The sequence below is a fragment of the Primulina huaijiensis genome, unplaced genomic scaffold (genome assembly GCF_012295235.1).
Source record: "Primulina huaijiensis isolate GDHJ02 unplaced genomic scaffold, ASM1229523v2 scaffold22377, whole genome shotgun sequence".
Lineage (NCBI taxonomy): Eukaryota > Viridiplantae > Streptophyta > Magnoliopsida > Lamiales > Gesneriaceae > Primulina > Primulina huaijiensis.
In genome coordinates, this window is record NW_027355560.1 from 21,047 (window position 1) to 34,207 (window position 13,161).

Consider the following 13,161-nt stretch of genomic DNA (forward strand, 5'->3'; position numbering starts at 1 on the left):
AAAATCCATTGATTCAAAATCTAGTTGTTCTTATTATATATTTTTTCTGATCCTTTTTTTTTTTTTCATAACATCATGGAATCAGACTAAGTTTATGCTTCTTGACCACATATTTATTTAATTTGTACAATAAATTTCTCTCTTTTTTTTTTTTTTTTTATGAGAGATAAATGGGTCGTAGCATATAACTTAAAAATTACATAGATCTTCAATATCTTTCTTTTTGTTTTTTGTTTTTTTTTTTTTTTTCTTTTTTTTTTTCTTCAGGAAATATCATTTTTTTTTCAAAATAAGAACTCAAGATCTAAACAATAGATAGCCTCTCTCATGATCAATAAAGGCTCGAAAGCTGTTTTCTCAGTCCTCTCCACTCACTCACAAAATATGTGTGAGTTTAAAATTTTAGGCACTCTTATAAGGTATATCTTGGGCCATATACTTTAATACCTGATTTTATCACAATGGTTAATCACTAAAAAAGATTTCATAAATCATATTTTTATATTGATCAGAATATTAAAATTGACATTTTTTCAAATAAAAATTTAAACATCCTTAAATAGATTAATACATGTTCTAATTTAAACCTTTCAAACATGTAATGTATGATATTTTTGCAAAAATTACTAAGATACAAACAATAAACATGGTTTTATTTTAAAATAATATTTTTTTAAATATATATATTTTTATTTTTTTTTAATATTTTTTTTATAAGTTTGTTCTCCCCCCAAACAGAATATGACATTGTCCCTAATGTCAAAATAACTATTAATAAAGAGTACATAATGAAAGAGATATCACCTTGAATTTTATTGAAGATAACAAACTGAAACAAACGCAAACCAATCCACGACTTTTGAATCAATGATCCAACTTCCTTTTCTTACTGCTTGATTGCGACCAATTGATCTTTGCTATCATCGGATCAGGTTTATGAACAAAAGCTTCCAAATCATCAATTAATTGGTCGGCAGTCGAAGCAGAGATGAGCATCCTTCGTGAATTTTCTGAAATGAAATTCTGTTCCACAGCTTTATCAAGAAATGTCAACAAACTGTCATAATAATTATTGATATTCAACAAGCCCACAGGTTTATTATGGATATTAAGTTGTGCCCAAGAAACAGTGTGAAAAATTTCTTCTAATGTACCAAAACCACCTGGTAGTGCGATAAAAGCATCAGAATTTTCAATCATTTTTGTGATTCTTTCATACATAGAAGAAACTTTTAATTCCTCACCAATCGTAACACCTGTAATATTTCCTTCAGCTAAAGCTGTAGGAATAATACCCAAAACCTGACTACCTCCAAGATGAGCAGATGTTGAAACAGATCCCATTAACCCAATATTACCTCCCCCATATACCAAGTGAATTTTTCTCTCAGCCAATATCTTTCCAAGATTATTCGCTGCTTCTACAAACACTTCATTTTTTCCAGGACTCGACCCACAAAATACACAAATATTTTTCAATGATTGTGTAGAGGTTCCAGCCATGTTTTTTTTACTTTCTTTTTTTTTCTGCGAAAATAGAGAGAAAGATGAGAGATTTTATAGGGGTAATATGTTATCAGGACAAAACTATGGGTCACAGTTGTAAACAGAATAAACAGTAAAAACAATAATGACACACATGCATGTAAACAGTAGTGTGATTGTGGCTCACAATTTTCCTCTGGTTTTACGTCCAGAAACGGCTTCAACGCCTTCTATGAGTCGAGGATATGCTTCCCATCCAATTTTCTTATAAATTGGCAAACAGGGTCTTTTTTAGTCGGATTCCCAAGACTATGACGCTCATCTTGGAATTGTTTCCATAAACGGAGAAGTTCAATATGCACATGTCCACTAGAATGCGTCTCAAGAGTCAATAAGATGTTATCTAAAGACTCCTTACTCAGCCCATTCTTAATGAAACCAATTTTATCTTCTCTGTTATTGGAAACACATCTCAAAGATCTGCATCGTTTGTCACAAGTCCATCTTGCACACTTATGACAAACCCCTAAACTTTTGGCCCTTCGTTTTTTCGCATAAGTGCTTTTTCCTAATCCAGGCAAATACCGAATGAGCAATGATTGTGGAACTTCTCCTCCTAATCGGACCTTAGCTTCTATTACAAGACGAATATCTTCTGGAATTCCTTTTTGCATTAGCAATCTCAATCTTTCACACCTTCCTGCATAAATTTTTCTTAGAACATTTTCAGAAACAGAGGGAAAATATTTACAAATTTTTGAGAGAATTTCATCCATTTTGAAAAGAAAAGAAATGATTTTTTTTTATTTTTGTATCAGCAATTATGGGAAACTGATTAAACCGACTATGAGAGTCACGGAGTACCGTTATCCGCCATTTAACCGGGAAAATAAAAAGATTAAGGAAACCTGAAATAAAAACAAACAAAATTAAATGCAACACAAAAAAAATCAAGGATCGGAAAGGGAAATAAACTCTTCTTGAAAAATTTCATTTTCTAAAAATGGTTTAAGCCTTTGTCCATTTACTTTAAAAACATCACCATTTTTAGGATTTTCAATATCCACAGCTCCATAAGTATACACATGCTTTACAACATATGGGCCTGTCCATCTTGATCGTAATTTTCCTGGGAATATGTGAAGTCGAGAATTATAAAGCAAAACTTTTTTACCAATCTCAAAAGATTTTCTAAGAATTGTTTTATCATGAAATGATTTGATTTTTGCTTTATAAATCCTTGAATTCTCATACGCGTCATTTCTGAGTTCATCAAGTTCATTAAGTTGCAATTTACGCAATTTGTTGGCATCATCCATGCTTGAATTTAAAGTTTTGATCGCCCAATAAGCTTTATGTTCCAATTCCACAGGCAAATGACAATGTTTTCCATAAACCAACCTATAGGGAGACATATTCAATGATGTTTTAAAAGCTGTTCGATATGCCCAAAGTGCATCATTAAGTCGCAGAGACCAATCTTTTCTATTTGAGTTAACAGTTTTTTCCAAAATTTGCTTTATCTCCCTATTAGCTAATTCAACTTGTCCATTTGTTTGAGGATGATAAGGAGTAGTTACTTTGTGAGTAATACCATATTTTTTCATTAATGAAGCAAATGGTTTATTAACAAAGTGAGTTCCCCCATCACTTATCATGGCTCGAGGAATTCCAAATCTACTAAAAATATTTTCTTTTAAAAATTTGATGACGATTTTATGATCATTTGTTCGACATGGAATTGCCTCTATCCATTTGGAAACATAATCAACTGCAACTAAAATATACAAGTATCCAAACGACGGTGGAAAAGGTCCCATAAAATCTATTCCCCAACAATCAAAGATTTCAATTTCAATAATAGGATTCAAAGGCATCATGTTTCTTTTTGAAATCGCACCCAATTTTTGACAATTTTCACAGATCTTGCAGATTTCGTGGGTGTCTTTAAACAAAGTGGGCCAATAAAATCCACACTGCAAGATTTTTGCAGCTGTTTTCTTTGAAGAAAAATGTCCTCCGCATGCTTCTGAATGACAAAATTTAATGACACTACTTACCTCATTGTCGGGTATGCAACGTCGAAAAATTTGATCCGGACAATACTTGAACAGATACGGATCATCCCAATAAAAGTTTTTTACCTCATTCAAAAATTTTCTTTTATCTTGAGAACTCCATTGCGGTGGCATTTTTCCTGTCACAAGAAAATTTACTATGTTAGCAAACCAAGGTGTAGTAGTAACTGAAAATAGATGTTCATCAGGAAAATTATCGTTAATTGGTGTCATTTCACAAGATGATCCTGTTACTAGTCTCGATAAATGATCGGCTACGACATTCTCGGTTCCTTTTTTATCTTTGATCACAATGTCAAATTCTTGGAGCAACAAAATCCATCGTATCAGTCGTGGCTTTGCATCCTGTTTGGTCAACAAATATCTAATAGCAGAATGATCAGTAAACACGATAGTTGTTGATCCAATCAAATAAGAACGAAATTTATCTAATGCAAATATTACAGCAAGTAGTTCTTTTTCAGTTGTGGAGTAATTCATTTGAGCATTGTTTAAAGTTCTACTTGCATAATATATCACATAAGGCTTACCGTTTCTTCTTTGACCCAATACTGCACCGACTGCATAATCACTCGCATCGCACATGATTTCAAATGGTAAAGACCAATCAGGAGGTTGCATGATAGGAGCTGATGTTAAATGTCGAATGATTTTATCAAAAGCATTTTGACATTCTTGAGTCCACTCAAATGCACTGTCTTTTGTTAAGAGGTTACAAATGGGTTTAGAGATTAAACTAAAGTCCTTTATAAACCTCCTATAAAATCCAGCATGTCCCAAAAATGAGCGAATTTCTTTAATGGTTTTTGGAGGGGGTAAATTGGCAATGACATCAACTTTTGCTTTATCAACTTCAATTCCATGAGATGACACGACATGTCCCAAAACAATTCCAGAAGTAATCATGTAATGACATTTTTCTCAATTTAAAATAAGACCTTTTTCCTCGCATCTTTTTAAAACTTTTTCCAAATTTTCAAGACAATTATCAAATGTATTCCCAAAGACAGTTAAATCATCCATGAAAATTTCCAAACAATTTTCAACCATGTCGCAAAAAATGCTTAGCATACATCTTTGAAATGTTGCTGGGGCATTGCATAATCCAAATGGCATCCTTCTAAATGCAAATGTTCCAAAAGGACATGTGAATGTAGTTTTATCTTGATCTTCGAGTGCAATGGGAATTTGATAATAACCTGAATATCCATCAAGAAAACAGTAGTATGGATGACCTGCTACTCTTTCTAAAATTTGATCCAAAAATGGTAATGGAAAATGATCTTTTCTAGTGGCGTCATTTAATTTTCTATAATCAATACACATCCGCCAACTAGATGGGACTCGACTTGTTAACAATTCACCTTTTTCATTTTTTATCACTGTGATGCCAGATTTTTTCGGAACTACTTGTGTTGGGCTTACCCACTTACTATCAGAAATAGGGTAGATAATCCCAACATCAAGTAGTTTGAGAACTTCAGTTTTCACAACATCTTTCATGTGTGGATTTAATCTCCTTTGTGGTTGTTGAGATGTTTTTGCATTTTCTTCTAAGTGAATTTTGTGAGTGCAAATTAGTGGATTAATGCCCTTGAGATCTTTTAGTGTCCAACCAATTGCATTTTTATGTCTTTTAAGCATATCAACTAATTTACCTTCTTCATCACTTGCTAGTTTGGAAGAAATTACCACCGGATATGTTTCATCTTCTCCAAGAAATGCATACTTCAATTCTTCTGGCAAGGGTTTTAACTCCAATATGGGTGGTTCGTCTTTGTTCTCATATTTTGCATCAAATTCTTTCTCTGATCCTGGTAACGAGTGATACCTGATAAAATCATCAAGATCAATTTCAATATTTTCTTTAACAGTTTCAATTGAACAAATATCTAATTGATCACGAGTACTCCCTTCTTGAATGTTTTCTTCCACAAGAGTTTCAATAAGATTTTCATCTTCACTTTCATCTCCTTTGTCATGTGGTTGCTTACAAAGATTAAACACATTAAGCTCCAAGGTCATGTTACCAAATGACAACTTCATTATTCCATTCCTGCAATTTATAAGAGCATTAGAAGTTGCTAAAAATGGACGACCTAAAATTACAGGAATTGCATTACAAGCTTCGATAGGTTGTGTATCTAAAACTATGAAATCGACAGGATATACAAAGTTATCAACTTGGACCAACACGTCTTCTACCATACCTCTTGGCACTTTAACAGATCTATCAGCAAGTAAAAGTGTTACCGAAGTAGGTTTTAACTCGCCTAGATTGAGTTCTTGATAAACTGAATATGGAAGTAAATTCACACTAGCTCCAAGGTCAAGCAAGGCTTTTTTAATCTTTCGTTCTCCAATAATACAAGAAATAGTAGGACAACCAGGGTCTTTGTATTTCAAAGCATTATTATTTTGAATGATTGCACTTACTTGTTCGGCTAAAAATGCTTTCTTTTTCACATTCAATTTTCTTTTCACAGTGCACAAGTCTTTCAAAAATTTGGCATATGATGGTACCTGTTTTATTGCATCTAATAAAGGAATATTAACTTTTACTTGTTTAAAAATATCATATATATCAGAATTCAAATTTGATTTTTTTGTATTTTTCAATGCATGAGGGAATGGTGGTGACACTGTCTGTTGAACCTCCTCTTCGCAAGTTATGGGTTCCACTTCCTTACCCTTTGGAGTTGATTTATCATCATCTTCACAAGGTTCAAGAATGGATTTTTCCACAACCTTACCACTTCGAAGGGTAATAACAGATTTTACCTGATCCATCGGTTGAGTTCCAGAAGTTCCAGTTTGTGAATGATGATCCTTGGGATTAGGCAGAGGTTGTGAAGGAAATTTACCTTTTTCATGAACATTAAGTGCAGATGCAAATTTAGCAAGAGTATCTTTCAAATCTGTCATGGTTTGAGCAGTTTGAGTATTGATAGACTCTTGCTTTGCAATGAAAGAATTCAATATATCTTCCAAATTCCTTTTAGGTGGAGGAACATAAGGTGCATAATTTTGAAAATTTTGTTGATTTTGGAAATGTGGTTGTGAAAATTGTGCAGCATTATCATTCCTCCAACTAAAATTTGGATGATTTCGCCAACCTGGATTGTAACTTTGAGAAAATGGTTCAAAATTTGGCCTTTTGAGATTGTTTAAAACATTGGCTTGTTCATGGAGACATTCTTTAAAAGAAGGCAAAGTGGGACAATCTTTTGTAGAATGATCACTTGTATCACAGATGTGACATGCAATTTCTTGAACAGATTTTAATTGACCATTCTTTTTCAATTCAAGTGCCTCAACTTTTCTTGCCAAAGAGGTAAATCTAGCTTGAAGATCATGTTCATCTTTGAGAGTGTACATACCTCCACCAGATGTAGGAGATTGAATCTTGTTTGATGGTTCGATTGTACCTATAGTGTCCCAATTTTGAGCATTTTCAGCTAATGAATCGAGATACTCAATTGCCTCATTTGGATCTTTATCTTCAAATGTTCCATTACACATAAATTCAACCATTTGCCTATCTTTAGGTGTTAAGCCTTCATAAAATTGAGAAACAACTCTCCAAATTTCAAAACCATGATGTGGACAAAGATTAAGCAATTCTTTATATCTATCCCAACACTGATAAAAAGTTTCTCCTTGTTTTTGAGTGAAAGTGATGATTTGCCTTTTGAAAGAATTTGTTCTATGAGATGGAAAAAACTTTTTCAAAAATTGTTGTTGCAATTCATCCCAAGTTCGAATGGATCCCGATCTAAGATTTTGTAGCCAAGTTTTAGCTTTATCTTTTAAAGAAAAAGGAAAAAGCTTAAGTCGAATGGTGTTCATGCTACAATTTAGATCATTATATGTGTTGCACACTTCTTCAAACTCTCGTAAATGCATGTATGGATTTTCAGAATCTAAGCCATGAAAGTTGGGTAAAAGTTGGATAATACCAGGCTTAAAATTGAAATGAGATGCATCAGGGGGAAAAACTAGACATGAAGGTGCACTAGTACGTGTAGGATTCATGTGATCTCTAAGTGTTCTTCGTCTATCATGATCATGTTGAGATTGAATTTCATCTTCATTTTCTTGGATGGGTTCTTCCGCCATGTTTTGTGAAAATAAAGGGTTATTTCGAATGAGTCGACCACTAAGTGTACGTGACCAAATAATGCTCATGCAAATGCAAATGCAAAAGAATAAAAACACACAAAAGCAATAAAAATTCAAATAAAGAAAAATAAACTATAAACAAAATTAAATAGACTTGAAATTAAATTATACTTCCCCGGCAACGGCGCCAAAAACTTGTTGTCACTTTGATTGTTGCACTCCCAAGAGCAGGTTGTCCACAAGTAGTATAATTCGGTGAGTCCGATATCGTATCCACAGGGAAGCTAAGGTAATTACAAGTCCACTACAATGTCTTTTTGTTTTGTTTTTGTTTTTGTTTCTTTTTAATTTTAATTGTTTGAATCTTTAATGGGTAAATTTTAATTGTTCAAATTTTAATTTAAGTAGTTGAGATTAAAGGATCCACTCTTGGTATTTTAATAAAGTTAACATTAACGAACAATATTGAAATCCACTTAATAAAATGGTTCCAATATATTAAATAATCATATTTATATTATGTTATAAATTATTATCTTATAAGTATATAATATATACCAAAACTTATAAATGTGGTCAAGTATTTATTGTGCTATATATATTTGTAAACACTAAATCAAGGTTCCCACTTTAAATGGTTGGTAAAACCAAACAAACATTTAAATGGTACCAATAAATTAATACTATGATATATTCATATATAATAAATCAAGGAATCCAAGTTAAATGGTTGGTAAAACCAAACTAACATTTAAATGGTTCCAAGAATTTAATATTATAATATATTTATATATAATAAATCAAGGCATCCACTTTAAATGGTTGGTAATACCAAACTAACATTTAAATGGTTCCAAGAATTTAGTGTAACATATAGCAACAATAAATCAAAACTCCCACTTATAAGTAGGGTATAAAAATGCTTAAAGAAATAAATATAACATAAACAATAAATAATGATTAAATAATATAAAACATAGATTCTTACCTTTTAATAACCTTATTATCATGCCAAGAGTTTCACCTTATCATCTCAACTTTAGGAAGTTAGCTATTCATTATTCAAAGTGTAAAACTTTGAATATGAAATTAACATGCTAATTGTATTTAAATGAAGAAATAAAGGAAAAATATAGAGAGAAATATTATGAACTCAAAGGTTTGTTCATAGAATGAGGGATATCTCAATACATTACAATGCACCCCTATTTATAGCCAAATTTGGGGAGACAACCACAAATAAAATATTATTTTTTTACACATAAGTCTTCATTGGTGTTCCAAGATATTATATTATATTACACATCACTTTTGAAAATCTTCTTCTCCGAATTTGCTTCTTCACATAAAAAGAAACATGTGGATAATTGAGTTGTCTAGTTGTGGTATTTTTTTCAAACCATTTGACCAAGTAATTTGAGAGATATGGTCAAAATACTAGAGCATGGTAAAACTACCACTCTTTTGGTAACTTTATTTGTTGCTTAATTTGATCCTAATTGTGAGAGGATTTTAATCTCATGCTTGTCAACAATATTGTAGATATTATAATCAACTTTCTACAGGTCCAAGAATCATCTTAATCCCAATTGCAACGCCAAGTTTATTCTTGTTTTATCGAACCTGTAAAAAATAGTAAAAACTTGTAATTATACAACAACTTATATTTTATACAATTTATTATAAAACATATAATATTTAAACATTTAATAAAACAAAAACTATATAATTATATTATAAAACATTTAATTAATGTACAATTTTTATGTTTATCAATAATATTGGGTCTTGTAGAGCCCAATAGTAAATAATTATTCAACTAGTGGGCTTGAGTAAAATCAAGTAAAGTTTTAATACTCTTAAATGGGTTTGAGATATTTAAACAAAAGTCCATAAGCTTTGTAATTGTTACAAGCCCAAGTAGAAAGCATGCAAGGGAGGTGAAGGGTTGGAGACAACTTTTTCATTAAACAATACATGGCATGCTAATGCACTTTATCACTTTTTCAAGCAACAAGAAAAGTCTTCCTCCCCTTCTCTCCTCTAGCCTTGGCCGAATTTTTTCCTTGTTTTTTCCAAGATTTTTGCTTCTTCATTTTGATGATTTGATAGCAAAATTTCTCAATAAAAATGCCTTACATTTCCTAGTGCAAGTGTAAGGTGCTTCTAGAATAGTTGGTGGTGGACATAATTTGAAGGAAGGAGTCCAAGAGTAAGGAGAAACTTGTAGATTGTCATCCATTCAAGAGCTTAGTTGTTTGACAACTAAGTTGGAGCAAAAATGTCAATCCTTGTGATTGATAGGTAAAATATTCTAAACACACTATGAATGTCATTTTTGTGTTTTTCGTATTTGCTACACACTATGGTAGGGTGCTCGATTTTTGCTATAAAAATAATTTTGAAACTTCCGTTGCGCAAGCGCACACCTTAAATGATCTCCTTTCAAGTGGTATCATGAGCTATGGTTACTATTTTGTGTAGCATATACATGATATTATATTGAGGTCAATTTCTAACCACATGAGATAATTTTTTGCAACAAAATTGCTGCCTGAGGGGCTGCCCAAATAGCCTCTTCATTTTAAAATAATAAAAAATTTTGTGTCCATGTTGGCCGGAATCCCGCGAAGGAGCTCCGGTGACGACGATGATGACTAGGATTTCCAAAAGTTTTTTGGAATATCAAAGTGTCATAGGCCTTGAGTTGTTGGGCTATTGGATGGTCAACATAATTTGTGAAATTTAAATGAGCCAAAATATTTTTGGTGAAAAATGTCTTTTTGGGCCCTTAAATTTAAATTTACAAAAGTTAAACATATTTTCTCATAAAGTAAATAATTGAAGTTGAACTTTAATTATTTATAGTAAATGGTGATTTACAAAAAAATTCGGTTATAAATGAATTAATTAGAAAGTAGACAAAGGAGTTTATTTACTTTGTTGATTTAGTTTATAATCGTGGTGGTTAGTGATTGGATCAAGATATATAATATTGGATCAATTGATTATTGTGATAATTAATTGATGGTGTATGATATGTGATATTATGCATGAAAGATGATCAAAAGCCCAAGCCAAATTTGCTAGGTGTATGCTAAGATATTTTGTGTTGAATGATTGTAATAATTATGAATTTATAAAGTGGGCTTTGTTTATGGCCCGTTCCCACCCAATGAGATGTATCACTATTTGCCATGGATATTTATTTGTAAATATTAGTATAGTGGAAGATCAAGATTGGAAGATGGTGGCCTTGATTATTATGAAGATCGAAGACATGTAAATATTTGAGGCTTATGTAATAGTTGCATTTGCATCCCATGCATTTCCTAGGATTGGACCTAAGCCCGTGTTTAGCTCACACGGGCCATTAGTATAGGGGAGATTGATCATCTTTGTTTAGTTTACTATTTATAATATATGCATGATATATTATAAATAATGAGTATGTGCGTTATTATTATGATAATAACAAAGTTGCATGAATCCGGCAAACATACGATCAAACATGGAGAGTTTTTAAATAAAATTAATGATGAGACCTTTCAAAATTAAAAAACCCTCATTTTGAATAAGATTCAAAATTAATATCTAGCCCAAAAAGGGGAATTATAAAGGTGTTTATAATTTCCATGTCTTCCATCGACAATGGGTGCATGATGAACGCTACCCGTGTTCGGGGCTTGGCTCATATTATTGGGGGGCTCTGGACACCGGAAAGCTGTGACATCCATTGACATTGTGATGTGAACTACGTGGAACTCCCATGATTTCGTCTCATATTATTGAGGGAACTCATGGCGACCGTCCATTAAGGTTCAACATCGATGGATAAGGCTTGACACGTAAAGATGAACGACGTCATATAATTGGGTCCTAATCAAATGTGAGACAAAATTTTACGTAGAGGGTTGCATGAAGATGCAATTGGAAACTACCTTTTAGGAATTATGATTTGCTGATATTATTCGGGATCATAATTTGCTAATTGGGCCTTACGCGTATCTACTGAGGAAAGGAGTTTCCCGTTTTCACTAGAGGGTAGTAAAAGATGTCAAAACAGTGGGAGTAAATATTTATGAAGTAGAAGTCAATACTTTATATCTTACCAAATATTTTAAAATAGTCAATAACATTTATCTGTTTTACTTTTCAGTACAAATTTGACAATGTCTTCGATTCGCAATCCATTATCTGCTATACTCAATAAACATGTTTTAACTGGACCTAATTATCTCAATTGGCTAAGAAACCTGAAAATCGTCTTGAATTCGGAAAGGATAGCATATACACTTACTGAGTCGCCCTCTGTTGAAGCTCCGACTAGCTGCACTCCTGAGGAATTGCAGACTTAAAAAGATTGGTGCGACCATGACTTGCAAGAGAAATTTTATATGCAGGCTTCTATGAATGACGAGCTGCAGAGGCGTTTTGAGGATGCAAAGAGTGCTGCTGACATTCATTGGCATCTCAAGGAGTTCTTTGGTGAGCAGACTTGACCTCTTAGGCATGCTACCGTAAAGGAGCTAATCACTTTATGCATGCGAGATGGGGCCTCGGTCCATGAGCATGGCCTAAATATGATTGGGCTCGTGGACAAGCTCGTTGGCATGGATCTTATGTTGCCATCGGAGTTGACCACTGACGTATTACTCTTGTCGCTGCCTAGCTCATTTGATCTTTTTGTGGTGAATTTCAATATGAACAAGCAAGAGCCTACCCTCGACGAGTTGGTGAATATGCTTGTTACGTTTGAGTCCACCATCAAGAAAGAGAAGAAGGTTCTTTATGTGGGTTCTTCATCTGGTGCGAAGACTGGTCCACATGGGAAGGGAAAGAAGCGTTCTTTCCAACGTCCCAAGAAGAACGTGCACTTGAAGAGGCAATCTCCGAGTCCCGCTGTGGCAGCCACACCAGTTAAGGCTGACAAGACTATTGATGTTGTCACTTTGATTGTTGCACTCCCAAGAGCAGGTTGTCCACAAGTAGTATAATTCGGTGAGTCCGATATCGTATCCACAGGGAAGCTAAGGTAATTACAAGTCCACTACAATGTCTTTTTGTTTTGTTTTTGTTTTTGTTTTTGTTTCTTTTTAATTTTAATTGTTTGAATCTTTAATGAGTAAATTTTAATTGTTCAAATTTTAATTTAAGTAGTTGAGATTAAAAGATCCACTCTTGGTATTTTAATAAAGTTAACATTAACGAACAATATTGAAATCCACTTAATAAAATGGTTCCAATATATTAAATAATCATATTTATATTATGTTATAAATTATTATCTTATAAGTATATAATATATACCAAAACTTATAAATGTGGTCAAGTATTTATTGTGCTATATATATTTGTAAACACTAAATCAAGGTTCCCACTTTAAATGGTTGGTAAAACCAAACAAACATTTAAATGGTACCAATAAATTAATACTATGATATATTCATATATAATAAATCAAGGAATCCAAGTT

General features: G+C 32.6%; 1 pseudogene; it reads right to left on the reverse strand.

The window, feature by feature from the left end:
- Positions 1 to 1,715: 1,715 nt before the first annotated feature.
- Positions 1,716 to 7,097, reverse strand: LOC140967018 (uncharacterized; annotated as a pseudogene).
- Positions 7,098 to 13,161: the final 6,064 nt, after the last annotated feature.